Source organism: Pieris rapae, chromosome 12, assembly GCF_905147795.1.
Source record: "Pieris rapae chromosome 12, ilPieRapa1.1, whole genome shotgun sequence".
Taxonomy (NCBI): Eukaryota; Metazoa; Arthropoda; class Insecta; order Lepidoptera; family Pieridae; genus Pieris; species Pieris rapae.
The window spans coordinates 4093729-4112847 of NC_059520.1; the positions used below are offsets into that span (position 1 = coordinate 4093729).

Consider the following 19119-nt stretch of genomic DNA (forward strand, 5'->3'; position numbering starts at 1 on the left):
TACGTTGATAAGTAAAAACTATATAATTTTATGTTTTATTTTTTATATTATCTTATAGCTTAAAGTTTTAAAATGAAAATACAAATGTTCACATGCCGCTTTTTATTTACATGATATTTATCATTGTTATATTAACATAGAGATCTCTAATTATTTACCATATAATATGTTTTTCTAGATCTGATACATAGTTTTTTACTTAGGAGTATCTAAATTACATATAGGTTTTCGTTTATTTCATGCATGATTAGAAACAGATTTTCTTTCATATTTAGGCGTCGTCGGTCTTAATGTTTGCCACAATTTTCGATCTTTAATTTGGGGTAAGTAATAATATTAATTATCATTAGTATTTGACTGCGCAATTTAAATATGTAGATTGAGCAAGCAGAAATCCCAAGCCTATGAAAACATTTTCTATTTTTGAATTTGATTTTTATCAAATTTAAAAATCGAAAAAGAAAATCTACTTGTATCAAAGTTTACAATTTGAATACAAATTAATAAAATCAGAAAATATGTATTTACTACGGCCTACGCAACTACGTTGATCAAAATTATTGTACTTTTCAGCTTTGCATGCTTACTTCGTTAACTGATTGGACACTTTCTTATAGTTATGAGGTTTTCTTGGTCTGAGGACTCAGCCCCATCTCAAAGGTGAACCGGGTGGTCGCAGAAAGGTTGCTCGAGTTTCAGCTGTGAGAGTACTATCACCACCACCACCACCTTCATCAGGAAGACCGTAAAAGGCGTGAAGATGCCGACGGTGGTGTAATTCGTGGCCCCTGTGAAGTCCTTGCAGTCTGCTCCATAGAGAAAAGATTCTCTTTTTCACAACTTTTTTATTTTTGTTGGATTTTGACTCTGAAACAAGAACATTTTAAACCTTTCATTTTAATAAAGTGCCCACATGCATATGCTTAATAGTCGTGTTACAAACGGATCTTAATAATTCCTCAGAATAATAACGATAATAACACAGGTCAACACAAAATTAGACTGATAGCATAAAATTCCGATATTTTAGGTGGGTAGGGGAGACCGTTGGAAAGTTTATTTGTTTGTTTATTTATTATTATTATATGTTTATTATATGCAATTTTAATGTTTGTACCATTCAAATTAATATGTTTCTTAACCTTTTATCGTTGTTTATTACTCGAGTGCCATTTAACTAACATTTATAAAAAGAATCAAATATAAGAATTAATAACTATTACAAAACCAAAGTTTATGCAAAGTTAAACTTTTTAATCAATTAATCAAATCAAAAATCAATTATTCATGTAGGTACACAATTTACACTTATGAACGTCAAAGAAGAAATTTACATTGAATGCTTCTAATTTTACATTTACTGCCAGTTCTCAAATCGAGGGCGTAGAACGGAAGAGAAGAACTGGCAATAAACTCTGTAAAAGAAAAAAAACGGTATTTCTTATCGATTTTTTAAAAGAACGATTTTTCGTTTGCTTGATCTCTACATGCGCTTCTGCACCTTTCTTAATCTAACTTAACATAAGTATCTTCTGGCTTATGCATTAAATAAATGATAAAAAAAATGTTCCGTTATTTAAAACTAACCTTCTTCAATCTCATCATCATCATCGTCACTCTGAACATCGTTTGAATAACTGATTTCATCTTGAAGAATCTTATTTAATTCCCCTTCTTTCGTTTGCGTCATGATATCTAAGGGTACTGGCATAGAATAATGGTACATCGTTGGCTTCATATTCTCTATATTATCCGTTAAATAGGATAAGCGAATTTTGAGAATTAGCAACGGGCTAATTGTCACGACCTCTTCGTAATTTTTTAATGAATCTTCGATCAATTTAATCTTTTTAATAGCATCTGCTGTTGTATCTCTTTTTATAATTTCTTTCGGTCTGTGATGTACTTCATTGCGAGTACGCAACTGGTTTATGCTATTTGAATATCGCGGGTCAAGCTCTTTACTGTAATCGTTGTACTCATTTAGATTATCCAGATCCTTTTCTTCTTCGTATAATTTGGATTTAATAGGTTTGGTTGATTGTTGTTTTAACATTATTTCTCCAATATTTTCTAACTTATCAGTGTTATCGTTGTCTTTCTCATCAAAAATCTTTTCAAGTTCAAGTCGAGTCAAAAAGGGTAGTTCATTTGTAGAGCATACGGCTATGATGGTTAATAATAATAGTGGAAGAAGTGATTGTTGCATCTGTAACAAACAAAATCTTCATTTATTCAGATGCTAAAGAAATATTACAACTTAAAAATTACAATTACTAAAAAACTTTTATAAAATTAAATTCAATTAAAGTGCTGAAACTTTTAAACTGTAGTTACTGTACTGTTCTCTTCATTAATATTGTATGCGCGATGTAGCGAAAGAAAGGATCATGAAATAACTGCCACCTTTGTATGAAAATAACAGTTCAACTGTTCCAATATCCTATCTTAATTTTTTTACTTACACCGGTTTTTTAAATAATTAAAAAGCTATTTGATATGTTTTAGATGTAGAAATGTATATTTTAACACTATTTGTACGGTTTTATTTACTTTATTTGGTTTATATTTATTATCAGATATGAATGTAAAGAGCGAAGAGATTACATTCTATCCGTCTCCAAAAATGGATTGTCTTCGTAGGTTTTGGATTGTGGTGATTAATTATTGGGTTAGTATTTAAAGATAAAATGTCAATAAAAATAGCCGTAGAATTGTAATGCAAAATTTTGTTAGACCAAGGGATAACGGTTCACTTTTTATATTAATATGTAGTATTTAAATCAATTTTAAAACTTCTAAAATTAACTATTTAACCATGCTTTGAATAGATTGATGTATCATCAAGTTTCGGTTCATAGTGATACGAAAGCGATAAGGACAAAACATTTTATAGCTATTTAAGGCTTATATTACCTATGTTTATGAATAATGGGGTAAGTCATTCCCCGCACACTTTAGCACGTACCGAACGAAAGTTATTAATGAATAGTCTAAAGGTCATTAGTATCGACTGGAAAGAAACGAATTAGTATTGGAGGCAATAAGCTTATTTTTAACAGGTGTTGTTAATAGACTGCCTTAGCATTTTCTTTTTCATAGGTTAAATAACAATAATAGGTATAGATAGAAGGGTGCTATATTATATACCTATTATTGTTATTTCTAGCAATACATATTTTTTTCAGTTTAAGCAAGAACTAACCGGCGTTCGTTCAAATCACTAATGGCGTTGTCTTTTTAAGTGCGCAATCGCTTGTTCGGTGAAGAAAAACATTTTGAGGAAACTGAAATATCTTAATAGAAAATGCTTTATTTCAAGGTACGGTTAATTACTATCTTTTAAGAAAATAATGATGAAAAAACAGATACAGAAAAAAAACGAAAAACCAACACCTCCAGATTGTAACGCCGCTGATGTTTTTTAAAACAAATATTTGTCTCAAAAAATACCTGCTATTTCGCTACCTCAAAGTATGTTGATGACAGTTCACTTACATTTTAATATCACATTTAAAATTCTTGACTAAACGAACTCTGCCCCAAATGTAAGAAGTTAAATGAAGCATTCCTTTGACACGTTACGAGAGTAATTTGTGAAAACATTTTCATTTTGTCGAGTTTTTTTTATACGTAATATTTTTATACGTAAGTCCCAGTTACTGTAATACGGAAGAATTGTTTCAATATTGTTTTAACTATAATTTTAAACTTACAAGATTTTCAAATGGTCTAATTATAAGTGAAGTCACGCTACGATGCTACATTTAGCGCCTAGAGCTACGACGTAGACGTTTGATTTGATTTTCGCATTAGCTTTGCAGCTTACTGCAGACATTTTTAGATGACGTTTATACTTTACGAACTTAAGGGCCTGTTTCACAATATATGGATAAAGTGCCAAATAGCTATGCAACACATAAATTATTCGAAAGATAAAAGTTCCAAATAAGATACTTCGCATTTCATGACGTATAGGGCTATCTGACAATCGTGAAACGCAAAAATACTATTTATCCTACCAATAAGTAATAAATAGCTTATTTTGAACTTATCCGGACATTGTGAAACAGGCCCTTAGTCTCGTTAAAATTTTTTATTGTGTATTTTGTATTAATCTTTTAACAAAAAGATTAATACAAAATACATTTTTAAATTGTTTCATATGTAATTTATGCATGCGTTATATGTCGGGCATGGAAAAATACTCCCAAGTAGAATATACTAATATATACTACATTATATAACTCCTGTGTATCTAAAATATATAATAAAATCAGTATATGTTGAAAAAGTGAAGAATTCGTCATTCTCTGTATGTGAAAATTCATTGTTTAGTATGCAGTTGCATTTAACAGGCATAGAGTGATTGCATTCATATATTTTATTATGTTTAGTTAACTAATGAATCCCAGGCATACCGAACTCACCTAATCACCTACTTGGGTTTAAAGAAAAAATAATATATTATAATTGTGTGAGAAATGAATGAATTCGGTGCGTAAGAAGTTTTTCAATCTATAGAGTAGAACGTTGTTAGTCAATCCTGAATCAGATGATTATTAGATATTCAAAGTAGAGTTCCTAAATATTTTCATAATTTCAGCACACATATTTCAACTTCAGTAAGTAAAGAAGCGAGCGAATGCTGGAAGCGAAAAGCACGCTTCTTTACACGAAGGGATTTCCATGGTACAGAAGGAAGTTCGAAGAATACAAACAAGTAACAAGAAAAACTTAATGTAATATGAATTAAATTATTAAACCTGTTTATTTGAAATAAACGAGCTTTATATAAATATTTATAATTAAAGAGATATTTTTATATGGTTCTCTTCTTATCACAAGATACGTACAAGTGGAAGCAATAGCTATTAAAGGTTTTATCACTATCAGTTAGCGTCTAGACAAATGCAATAAAAATAGTAATATTTAAGAATCACAGTCAGCTTTTTCTCCCCTTAAGTTAGACTTAAGTCTTGTATAATATTATTAATAGGATATGTTTAAGGATTTTTTTATGAACAGGGGTCAAACTGCCTATGAAAACTCATATTGTCAGACAGATTCAAGTCCTTTTAAAAATTAGGACGCTCTTGAAGGACCCTATGTCATATTAGTTCAACTTTTTATTAGTCCAAAACCAGCAAGTTTATATTAAGATTATTCAGTTTATAATTTATTTATTACACCAAAAGTCCAAAAAAAGCATCAACAAACTGATATAACATTAAATATAATTATCCAATGAGCCGGAAGCTTCTCTGTGTTCTCTTTTATGTTAAATGATACCGCCCGTTGACACTTACATTGCCAGAAGGCTCGCAAGTGCCGTGGCCCTTCTTAGTATCAGAATTGGGACGATGTTTTCTTGAAGGACCCTGGAAGTCGAAGTAGGTCGAAAATACTTTTGTGGGTAATGGTACCTTAATGAAGGCTAAGAGGTAAGTAATCTATGTAGTTATTCTACATACATTGCTTATCAGCCATTAACTAATAAAGTATTTTGTATCTGAATTACATCATTATTTATACTTTAAATATTAATTGGAGATTATATAATGAACGACTGAATACGTACCTTCATCGCGTTGTATCTTAATAGAAATTATTTTAATTAATATTAGATAAATTAATTACATGTTAACTTAGAATTAATTAAAAGCGATGTCCTTTTAGCGTAATTTTCGCCATCTAAGGCTGAATTGGTATCCATTTAATAAGATTTGATGGCTACTTGAGAATTTATTAATTTAAGTAGATTTCATAAGTCGTTATCCAAAGGTTTTACAAGACATTTTCATTTGTGTTAATGATATTGTAACTTTAATCTTATAAGTGATTAAACTTTCAAATAATTAATATAGATGATATAAAAATCATTTAACACGAATTTCTTGTTTATAGAAAATGTCAGCAAAAGACAGTTACATCCACGATAAAGCGTCGATCTTTATATGATAAATAATTACAATTAAAGGTGCCGTTCTAGCTAATGCCAAAAATATCGATAGATTTAAGGTGGAATGCTCAGATAACTAAGGAAATTTGCACCAATATTTAAGTCTCTTGTATTATTCATATAATTATAATACACTAGCGGGTTGGAGACGTTATCCTGTACATACGCCTTAAATATAGTTAAGCAAACCATTTTTGAATCAAATACTATAATCACCAAAAAAATAACGAAATCAGTCCACGAGGAGTTTAATTAGAAATATACGCACAGAAGATTTTTGTATTTGATACCTCTAATTAAGGCATTTTACTAACTACCTACTTTAGCTACCCAAGTGGGTGTTGACAACATTATATTAATGTCGGTATTATTTAGGATATGCTGGTTTTCGCGCGATATTAATCCAGCACATAAAAAAATCTTTTAAAACAAATTCAATATCAATCATACAATAATATGGGGCAATATATAACAAGCATGGCGAGGTTAAATTATATATTTTTCATAAAATACATTAAATAGCAGAGATTTGTTAACCTATTTGTACGCCAACGTCGTAGGCACCTATATAATACATAAGTCATCTGCATATAAAGAAAACGGTCGAATGTCTTTACCTTGACCGAGTTGTAGTTTACGGCCGGAAAATACTAAGGCTGGTCAATTCGCCAAGAATAATGAGCTAGCGATATACAACGACAGAATGGTCACACACGTATGGAAAAAAGGATTAATATCATAATAAATTTACCAAAAAAGCATTGGCGACAAAAGGTGTATACTTAGGTCAGAAAAATAATTATGTTTATTTGCACAACTAAAAATAGTTCAATAATTGTTACTTATATTAACGATTTTTAAGTTATTATTAATGTGCCAATTTAAATTTGAATAAACATTATCAATATTTTAAATAAGGAATAAAAAGAAAACCAGAAGGAAAAACTCAATACGAAACGTTTTTTCCCGTTGTAATTAGTCAAATGGACTTGTCAACGGGCATTGGTTTAAATTCACCGGTGACCCATCAGAATAAAATGAATACAATCCCCTCGTTCGCTCCACGACTCTAGAACAAATTTGAAAATACCTTTATCTTTAGAGTTCTTAGTGAATATGGGAATTCATACAACATTTTAATGCTACACTTTATAAATTGATAAGTTAGTTATAAAATAAATAGTAAATATGCCGTAAACAAAAAAGTAAATTTGATTCTCAAATTATTTCTTCAAGCGGTAGGCGGTACGGCGGCAATCTTAGCACTATACTATACTGTTTTGTAATGCTTACTGCTGCAGTAGAAGGCGGATAAGCAATTTTGGATGCAATATTTATGCAATTTGACTTATATTTCAATCGTTTTCAGCTTAATGGTGTGTAAAGTTGTAAGTCATCTTATAAATTGTTAAACTAAGGGCCTGTTTCACAATGTATTGATAAAGTGCCAAATATACCAGAACAAGACCTCCTGGTAGTCTTGCGAACGGATGGCGTAGTTTTGCTCTTTCGCGAATTTTGTAAACGTTTTTGACATTCATAAGCATGCATTAAGTCGCATCTAAACTGAATAAATAATTTTTGATTTGATTTAATTTGAATAGCTATGCAACACATAAATTATTCGAAAGATAAAAGTTCCAAATAAGATACTTCGCATTTCATGACGTATAGGGCTATCTGACAATCGTGAAATGCAAAAATAATATTTATCCTACCAATAAGTAATAAATAGCTTATTTGGAACTTATCCGGACATTGTGAAACAGACGCTAAATCTTCAACAGCACAATAAAGGTACAGTTTGTTGAAGTAAATGAAAATCAAATCGCTGACTGCTGCTCTGATGTTGATCGGGTTATGCGTCCTATCTTCTAGCCAACTCTTGTATAGGAAGATACTGTACAATTTTAGTACCTAAGTGTAAGAAGTCAGAAACTTAGAACTTAAGTTTTTAGTTATTAAAAATATATGCGTAATGGTTGCACGCATTATAATTGATATAGTTTCATTTCATAATAAATTATCCTAATATAAACGCGTTTAAATTAAGTTAAATGTGTTTTTTTTAAATTACACCTATAATTATCAATTTATATTATGCTTTATCTCTAGGTGACACGGAAGAGAATAAGAAAATACATATAGGGCCTGTTTCACAATGTATGGATAAATTACCCAATAGCTATGCAACACATAAATTATTCGAAAAATAAAAGTTTCAAAATTAGATACTTCGCATTTCATGACGAATAGCGGTATCTGACAGTTATGAAACAATAATAATAATAAATAGCTTATTTGGAACTTATCCGGACATTGTGAAACAGACCCATAGTCAATTAAACCTAATAAATTTGAACAATATTTTTAATTTGAAATTATTTTCATTTTAAGTCTGGCTGCTATTTATTATGTATTTTGAAATAAGAAAGAATATTACCAGTTGTTGGGGATTTTGACAGTAAAATTGGAGATGATTTGAATGTTTTATGACAGCCACAGTTGGCCGAGATTTAACTGTAAGGGTGAGCAAAGGTTTCGGTTTGTATTAAGCTTTGAAACGACATCGTTGGTTTATGGACTACCCTAAATATAGTACTACTAAATATTGTAATATATTTTTTTTCAGCTTTTTATTCATCTAAGTTTATTTATATGTTTTTATTAATAAACTTTACAGCTAACCGTACAATATACATGACACGATCTTATTATAGGATTTTACGGATACAGACAATAAAGAATACAAGTGAAAAGTATTAAAATAAATATTTATTTGCACGATTGAAATAAATAAGTAACGTCTAGTACATCGTTTCTCAAGGGGGCGGTCGCAACCCTAAAAGGGAAGGTGTTTAAAAATAATAAATACAAAATATTAATTTACTATAGGAATGAATAATTAAAGTGTAGTGTTCGTCAAGTCGCAAGGCTGTTTTACTTAACTTTTTAGCTTTTTCGCGACATAAAAATGGTTGGAAAACGATCGCCTAGTAAATTTTCCTATGCAAACACAATCACAAGAAACAGCCTTACAGTTAAAATTAGATTTGAACGTGTATCTGTAATGAGCGATCAATTCCACTAACAAGTTCCCACCGAACTTCCTATTTCAGACTGCTTCACTGCAGTTATCTACTGAAGTTAAATTAGTGTTGCCACAAAGCAATAAAGGTGTCGAATGCGAGGAAAATTCGAAATTAAGTTAGATTGTGTTGGTATTTTTGAATATAAAACGTTTTAAATAACGTTTCTTAATTATGCTAGTTTAATCCATTGCAAGCAAGCAAAAATTCAGCATTATGAAAACGAAACTGAACGAAAAATGATATTTTAATTAAAGAATAGATGCTGACATCTGAACTTAACGTTGACGTTGACGTTGACGTTCGCCTCCGCGGCTTAGTGGTAGACCGAGAGACCTTTATCGGCTTAAATATTTTCAGGCACAATTATTTGGTCTGCGTACTGACTGGGGGATTTATCTCTTTATTAGCTCAGCTACAGAATGTCTGTGAATAAGTTTTATAGCTTAAATTGCGCAATGGGGATATCAATCTTAAATCAGAATGACATCTAATATACTTGATAAGGAACTAAAACGATTTTCCTCTACTTCACAGAAAACATAGCAATCATTTCCACACCAGTTTGATCAAAAGTATCAATCATTTTAAGATTGATGACGGCGATGGTAGGAGTGTTCCCTGCACATATAAATAATCTTAAGGTTGAAAGACAGCCGCCTAGGGCACGCCCCTGGTACTATATAAAATATTGTCTAAAATATAATATTTAAATTACGTAGATATTAAATTATTTAACAGCTTCCTTCTACTTCTATGAAGGAAACACGTTAAAAAAGCTGACATTGCAACGTTGCCGCGCCATGCAAATCTGCTTTTTATGCATTTTTTTAATACAACAGGGGGCAGAAGGGCAGGAGGCTCACCTGATGTTAAGTGATACCGCCGCCCATGGACACTCTCAATGCGAAAGGGCTTGCGGCTGCATTGCCGGCCTTTTAAGAATTGATACGCTCTTTTCTTGAAGGACCCTAAGTCGAATTGGTTCGGAAATACTTCAGAATTTTAATTAAAAAAATTTAGATCAAAAGTTCTGTTCCCTTGAATTAAGTTTGTATTTGCGCGAATTGGTAGTACTTAGTAGGTATTTTAAATTATTGACAGTCGCAGTGCCTCCACCACATTGACAGCGCATAAGATCGGCGAAAGGCATTATCTAGTTAAGCTTTTTATAGCGACTTAACAGTCGACATCGTTGGACTAACTTATTTAGATCTGGCCTGTATTTATTTTCTATTATAGAAAAGTAAAATAAGAATTTTTATGTTTTAACATTATAAGTTAATGACATCATTCAAAATATCACATTTACCTACCTTCAAGCTCGTTTTGTGTATTTTTACAGAATAAACCTAAGAAAATTTGCGATAAGAAAAGAGTTTTCATTGGGAAAATTTCTTAAGTTGACGAGTTCTCCCATGATAAGGCACGTTTATGTCTTCATTAAGGATCCAACAAGCTTTGTAAATATCATTTAATATGAAGTCCCGGGGGCATGGGGTAGACATAATTCTGCGGCTGCTTTTATCTTTTTTAAGTCTTAAGAATGCCGGGTGCTCGATTTTTTTCCCCGTACAAGCTAATTAATATCTCACATTGGTGCACAGACGAAACTTACAACCCCGCGTTCGATTTTTTCTTAATATAACAAACACACGTCAAGCAGGAGGCTCACCGGATGAAGTATTTACAAAAAAAAAACCGCCTATAGACACTTACATTGCGGGAGGGCTCGCGTGTGTTGGAGGAATAGAAACTCGCTTTTTTAAAATTATAATTCACCTATTTATTTTAGGTTTCTGACTAGTTGTGACAAGAAACAGAAGAATTTAAAGATGATATCACGAGATATCACCTGATGAAGTATTTACAAAAAAAACCGCCCATAGACGCTTACATTGCCGGAGGGCTATAAAATTAATGTTTTTTTAAAAAATTATAATTCACCTATTTATTTTAGGTTTCTGACTTATAGTGACAGAAGAAGGCTCTCCTGATGAGGTATTTACAAAAAAAAATCGCCCATAGACACTTTGCACATTGCCAAAGGGCTCGCGTGTGTAAGAGGAATAGAAACTCGATTTATTCCAAGGTTTTTAAAATTATTATTCACCTATTTATTTTAGGTAACTAGTAGTGACAAGAAACAGAAATATCAAAGATTAATGTAAACATATCTATCCGGCCGGCGAGGCTCCACCAAACTTATTGTAAACTTAAACAAATCCTAAAGAAAATTTGAATACAGTTCTCAATTTCTTCTTCCATCACAAATAATTTTTCATCATTAGAACAAGAATACGAAGAAGATACGAGATCTTGATGATGTCATGTGAATATTTTATTAATTGACCACCGAATCTTAGTAGTGAAGTGTTATCTCAAATCGCCATAGATCAGGACTATTCGATTGGTACATTTAGTAATCAGCTGTTAACCATGAATGTCTCCGGAAGGGCGAAGGGACTTTACAGGAAATGGGACATTTCCCTGAAGATCTGAACCCTTTTTTATCTCGGGTACCCATAGCTATTTCCCGATTTTTAAAAGTTCTTTTTATCTATTTACGTTTAGATGTTGTTACAATTTTAAAGATGTCTTTGGAACTGTTATCAACATATAGGCACAGACTATAAAATTATTGTAATGATCAGAACAAACAAGTCAAACTATACATATTTATAACTAAACTTTCGTGCATTCGTTAGGGTTAAAACAAAGTTAAAATTCACGAGACATTCAAACAAAGTACAGTACGCAGCGATTTCGAAGTGAAACCTGATGAAATTGTAACTTATTTGAAACTTAACGAAATATTTTGCTTTATATTGTATTAAGTTCAATAGTGGTTTTGTTTGTGATTTTGAATAATGAAAACATTATGTATATTGACAATTTCGCGAAGTTGGGATATATCAATATTCCTAGTAATTGTATCATACCTAGGTAGCACTGAAAATGTTTAGAAAATAATAAAAAACGGCTTAATGTAGAAAGTTGCCAATACTTTTATTGTTGAATAAAAAATACATCTTTTTCCATTCTTGCATTGCCCATACATGTAATAGACTGCATGTGCCTGCATATACCTGTGCAGGCGAGGTACATAGATAAGTAGGACAATTTTAAACATATACAAATAATAAACATGAACTTATGAATGTATTTACTGATTAATCATATGTATAAACAAACAGTTATTCTATTTAGAGATATTCTATAACATGCAATCATCAGAATTATTTGAAGATAATTAAGATCGAAGTTATTAACGAAGGAGTTTTGTCTCAGCCTAATAAAAACGACTAATATTACGCATTTTAGGGAATGAAGCAATAAATTAAGATTTCGGGTCGGTTTGCATTTATTAATCATGCTTAATTGACTGAAATTAAAACCTATAAATTTACTCTTAATTCGCTCTTAATTACTATATCTATCTATATATATCTAGCAGAACATCGAAGACGTAAACATTAACGTTCCTATTACTTAAATATTTAGAACATATAATCCTTAAAACACGTACAAACCCGAAAGTGGTCAGCATGATGAACTTATTAATTCCCTGTTGACAGTGATAATAAGAAGGTGAAGATGATATAATTCCTGTCATTATTATTTTGTATGGTATTAAGACCGTTTGTACCAATGCAATAAAACTATAATAAAATCAGAGAATACGTCAAGATTTCAGAATCAAAAATTTTATTACTGCTTGATGGGTTTAGTTTTCACAATAAAAAAAGTAACGATTATATTTTAGGGACGTATTCACTTGAAAAGTCTTCATGCATTTTAGATTTATCCGTGTGTGTCGTATGTAAGAAAGGGTTTGTATGGCTAATCAATATAATGCGATGAGCGGCCAACCAACCGACTGTAAAAATTTAATACCCCACTACACTATCGATCCTCTGTCCTCATATGACGGTACCATAGACTCGTGCATATGTCGATTTATTAATAAAATGGACTTGCTTTTTTACTTGTTGTACCTTTCTACATATGAAATGTCACGTTCGAATTGTATGTTCTATTTTCAAATGTTTGAATTTGTATCACTTAATTTTGTATATAAATACAGTATACATTGAATCTATGATCGAATCTTGAAAAAGATAAGATACACTTAAAGTTGCCAATTTATACCTAATTTGACGCGTTTTGCGCCGAGCTAATCATCCAGATTGAGTATTCTCTTACGCCCGAACCCAATAAGGTATCCACAATCTCAGATTGAAAACAATCTGAGATCAGATTGTGTCAGTCGATCGATCTGCAATCTGCAAGCCAATAACCAAACCCTATGAAGACAATCAATTTTTTGCGATGGATAGAATGCAATATCTTCGCTCTTAACACTCATATTAGACAATTAATATAAATCAAATAAAGTCAATAAAACCGTACAAATAATATTAAAATATACATGTTTATGTTTAAAACATTTCAAATAGCTTTTTACTATTTTAAAAACTAGTGTAAGATAGTTATCTTAAGATAAGGATATTGGATAGCACAGTTGAACTGTAATTTTCATACAAAGGTCTATCCGATCCAACCTACCATGGTAAGCTTTTATCGACAGATGGCTATTACAATCCGTCAATTAGTTATTGGCACACATTTATCAATATTTGGATTAAGATGCCTATCCAAGATGGCCAAAAATTGATCGAGATACGTTATTGGGTTTGGGCGTTAAACGATAAACTAGGTCTGGATATCCATAATTGCTCGTTTCACACTTTGAAGTCAATTTTCCTTTAGTTTTAATAATTTAAGAATCGTATTGTTTTCTCTCTAGTTATGTGCCAGCCCTGCACCAGTTATGTGCCAGCCCTGCACCTAACGATATAGGATTTCTGCTGATGTAGGACGCCACCGGCGACGCTAGATATAAGACTTAGTTTTAAGAATTCATTCTTGTAAGCATCGCGCTACAGATCACTCTATTAATTTGTAATTATAATAAATTAGTTTGATATTAAATTGGTTTTTTTTGGAGTGCACCGGCGGGTGAAATATAATTGGCGCAGTCGGTAGGATACTCGGGTCGCGCCTCGCGGGCAAGATTTTCCGGAAAATTAAGAAAATATAACGGTTTCGAGGCCCCGCCTGGCCGACCGGTTTTTCTAAAAACCGCAAGCGAGTATCGAGTTAAGAAGAAAGCCCCTGGAATCTAGAAATCGATGCAGCAGTCCAGAAAACCAATGTGAGTTGCACAAATTACTTATTGTGTTGTTATATATATCCTAGTTTCCTAGTTGTTCCAAAATTTTCCATCCGAGGGAATTAAGTAATAAGGAGGCTGTTACTTACCAACAGTCTTCCAGAGGTAATTTTATTGATAGATTAAGAAACATAGAAGAAATGTCTTTCGACCCTGATATTATTTTTAAAGCTTTACGGGTGGTGCCCGAATTTGACGGGAACCCACATGTATTAACTAGATTTATAAGAATTTGTGATGAACTGGTGAAAAGATATTTAAAAAATGACGCCGAATCAACTCTATCGAATTTATCTTTGATTAACGGCATTTTAAATAAGATAACGGGACCGGCCGCTTGCCTCATAAATAGTAATGGCATCCCTGAGAGCTGGGGTGGCATTAGGGAAGCGTTAATTAACAACTTCTCAGATCAGAGGGATGAGACGGCGCTGTACAATGACATTTCTTTGCAAACTCAGGGTAATAGTACCCCTCAGGAATTTTATGATAGGTTGCAATCCCTATTTAGTACAATGATGACTTATGTCACCTTACACGAAACCCTTTCTACTACAATAGAGGCCAAACGGCACTTATACAAAAAATTAACGAAACAGGCATTTATTCGTGGCCTTAAGGAGCCACTTGGGTCTCGTATAAGGTGCATGAGGCCCGAATCTATTGAAAAGGCTCTCGAATACGTTCAAAAGGAATTAAATACTATATATCTACAGCAACGTAACGATGCTTCATCTAAGCCAAATCACTCATCTAACTATAACAGTAATGTACCTAAGCCTACATATAACACTAACAATTCGTCAAACAGATTTACTCTACCACAAGTACCATACACTTTTCCGCCACAATTTAAACCTAACCCACCTTACCAATTTAGAATGCCTATTCTAAACCAACAATACCCACCTAGAATGCCCACACGTACCCAACAAATGTTCCGTGCCCTTCCACCTAATTATAATCCTCAAAGTAATGTATTCCGTGCACCCCCACGTCCTCAACTGAAACCCCAAACTGGCCCAACTCCAATGAGTGGCGTCAGTCATTATGTGACAAAGGAATCCGTACCTAGACACGATTGGCGTATACACGGAAATCCACCACCTACAAATTATTTTAAAACTCGTGACGTAAATTTAAATGAATGTGCAACAAATAACTTTTACCCAAATTATGACTATTATTAACCTGAGTATAACTATTACTATGATCGATATTCTGACGATTACAACTACTATTACGAAGACAGGAATCAAGAGTACTATAACGAACCTTGTGACTATAACGAAGATAACGAATCAAATCCACAAACTGACATGACTGAGACCGGAAATTTTACCAAGGTCAAGAGTTCAAAAGAACCAAAATAGAAATTAATCTTCAAACTCAAAGACAGTTGCCCTATATACAAATTGAGAATCCCCCACTTAAACTTTTAATAGACACCGGGGCAAACCAATCCTTTATTAGCCCCGACGCAGTTAATACTTACTTTTACCATATCCCATTGACTTACGATCCGTTTGAAGTCACTAACGTTCATGCAACATCTCGAAATAAATATTCGATTACGATACCTTGTTTCCAAGAATTTAATAGTGATAAAGAAATTAAATTATTTATGTATAAATTTCATGACTACTTTGACGGTTTAATTGGACTTGACTTGTTGACAGAATGGGAGTCTAAAATAGACCTTAAACATAAAACATTAGTGACTAAATTTGCAACTAACCCGATTCGAATGTACGATTCTAAAAATTGTAATTTATACGAAGACATAGTGCCTGCAAACAGTTCAAGATTAATTAGAGTTCCTATTAATACATTAGACGGTGAAGTCTTAGTGCATGAGCAATTAATATGTAACTGTATTATACATGAGTGTTTAACCACAGTTAAAAATAATCGCGGATTTTTAGAAATTGACAATCCCACAGATAATGACGTAATTATTTCATTCGATCGCCCTGCAACCGCGGAATTATTTAATATTCAAAGTTTTGACAGTCGTTCACCAAATAAAGTCGAACAGGTTATTTCAAAATTACGTACCGACCATTTAAACCCGGAGGAAAAAGCGAATTTAATTTCAGTTTGCTCTAAATATGCAGATGTTTTTTATATTGAAGGGGAATCGCTTACTTTTACCAACAAAATTAAACACCGAATTAGAACAACCGATGAAATCCCCATATATACTAAAAGTTATCGCTATCCGCAAATACACAGGCAGGAAGTTAGGGAACAAATTGAAAAAATGTTAAATCAAGGGATAATTAAACCTTCTTCTTCAGCTTGGAGCTCACCAATTTGGATAGTACCAAAAAAGGCAGATGCTTCTGGAAAACAGAAATGGAGATTAGTCGTCGATTTTCGTAAATTAAATGAGAAAACTATTGATGACAAATATCCTATACCAAATATAACCGATGTCCTTGACAAATTAGGGAATTGCCAGTACTTCACTACTCTCGATTTAGCTAGTGGTTTTTACCAAGTGGAAATGGACCCAATCGACATTTCAAAGACCGCATTTAATGTAGAACACGGGCATTTTGAATTTTTGAGAATGCCCATGGGACTTAAGAACTCACCATCAACCTTTCAAAGAGTTATGGACAATGTTTTACGTGGCTTACAAAACGTTATTTGTCTAGTATACTTGGATGATATAATCGTATTTAGCACTAGTTTACAAGAGCATATAATTAACCTTGAAAAAGTATTTCAACGTCTCCGCGAATCTAACTTTAAAATACAAATGGACAAATCAGAATTCCTTAAATTAGAAACAGCATACCTAGGACATATAATAAGTAAAGAAGGAATTAAACCAAATCCGGACAAAATTAAAGCTATAACAAAATACCCAGTCCCGAAAACTACAAAAGAAATAAAACAATTTTTAGGTTTATTAGGCTATTACAGAAAATTTATTCCAGATTTCGCACGTGTTACCAAACCATTTACTAAATGTTTAAAAAAAGGTAGTAAGATTATTTTAAATTCAGAATATATGGATTGTTTTGAAAAATGTAAAGCTCTTTTAACTAATGACCCGATTTTGCAATACCCCGATTTTACAAAGGATTTTATACTGACCACAGATGCATCTAATTTAGCTATTGGCGCCGTTCTTTCTCAAGGCCCAATAGGCTCAGATAAACCTGTCTCATTTGCCTCGCGTACTTTAAATGAAAGCGAAATTAATTATAGTACGATAGAGAAGGAATTGTTGGCTATAGTTTGGGCTACAAAATACTTTAGACCCTATTTATTTGGCCGTAAGTTTAAAATCGTTACAGACCATAAGCCTTTACAATGGATAATGAATTTGAAAGAGCCTAACTCACGTTTAACCCGTTGGCGATTAAAACTTAGTGAATATGACTATACGGTTGTGTATAAAAAAGGTAAGTCGAACACGAATGCCGACGCTTTGTCACGTGTAGAATTAAATAACGAGACAGTAGAATCATTAGTAGTTAATATATCTGACTCCGAATCGACTGTGACATGTCCTGACGATAGACCTCTTATTAGCCTTTCATCGACTGATACTGCACCAACTTTAAGAGCCTACAGCACTGACGAAAGCGACGACGGAGCTGATATAAATCAGGTAGGTACAAAACATACTAGTCGCGAAAGTCCAATACTTGACATCCCCATAAGTAAAGACCCTCTTAACTTGTTTCGAAAGCAAATCCTAATAAAAATCACGAATAAATCACCCTCAACTAAACCCGTTCTTAATAGACCTTTTGAGAATTTTTCGCGCGTCTCTGTACAAATTAATGAGAACAGCCTTCAACAAGAAATTATCGCCATAATTAAAAAATATGTAGATCCGAAAATACGTACTGCTATACTCGTCGAACCCTTAGGAAAAATGTTGAGTATAGTACCTATTATTCAAAACACTTTTCGAAGCTCATCTATGAAATTATTACTTGTTAAACGGCAAGTTGAAAATATTAGAGATTATTTAACCCAGCAGGACACGATTAGAAAATATCATGAAGGTAAAACCAACCACCGCGGAATAAATGAAACATATATGTCCTTATCCCAAAGGTATTTCTGGCCTAAAATGAAACAAGATATAGTTAATTACATAAGCATATGCCCAATCTGTAACTCCGCAAAATACGACCGTAATCCCGTACGCCCAGAGTTTAAAATTGTACCGCCGCCTTCTCGACCATTTGAAACAGTTCACATAGACGTCTTGACCTTAGAACAAGATAAATTTTTGACTTTCATTGACGCATTTTCTAAGTATGCTCAAGCATACCGACTTAATGACTGTACAGCTCCAAACATAATTGATAAACTATTAACTTTCATGACACATCATGGATCACCTATGACTTTAATTTCCGATAGAGGAACAGAGTTCACAAATCAAGTATTTGCTGAATTCCTACGCCTACATAAAATAAATCACCATATGATAGCACCTCACAGTCCTAATGAAAACGGAATGATAGAGCGTTTACATAGCACCCTTATAGAACATATTAGAATATTAAGATTAAAACACAAAAACGAATCGGCAGCCAATTTAATTTTATACGCTATTTTAGCATATAATAATTCTATACATAGTTTGACTAAATGTAGACCATATGACATTGTTACTGGACATTATGACCCTAGAGACCCTACAGATTTAAACTTAACAGAAAGACTTTTGCAACAATACATACAAAGTCACCGTAACAATATGCTAACAGTGTATAGTATGATACATGACTCATCGTTCGCAGAACGCCAAGCGATAATGCAGAGACACAATTCCCATAGGGAACCCGAGACTGATT

General features: G+C 32.6%; 1 long non-coding RNA gene across 1 annotated transcript in view; it reads right to left on the reverse strand.

The window, feature by feature from the left end:
* Positions 1-100: 100 nt before the first annotated feature.
* LOC110993752 overlaps positions 101-19119 on the reverse strand; it is a 39390-nt gene continuing 20371 nt past the window's right edge. The window contains exons 2-3 of the long non-coding RNA XR_006750539.1: positions 1588-2209; positions 101-867 (exon numbers count right to left, since the gene is read on the reverse strand). This is a non-coding gene — a long non-coding RNA (uncharacterized LOC110993752). The remainder of the gene's footprint in view (positions 868-1587; positions 2210-19119) is intronic.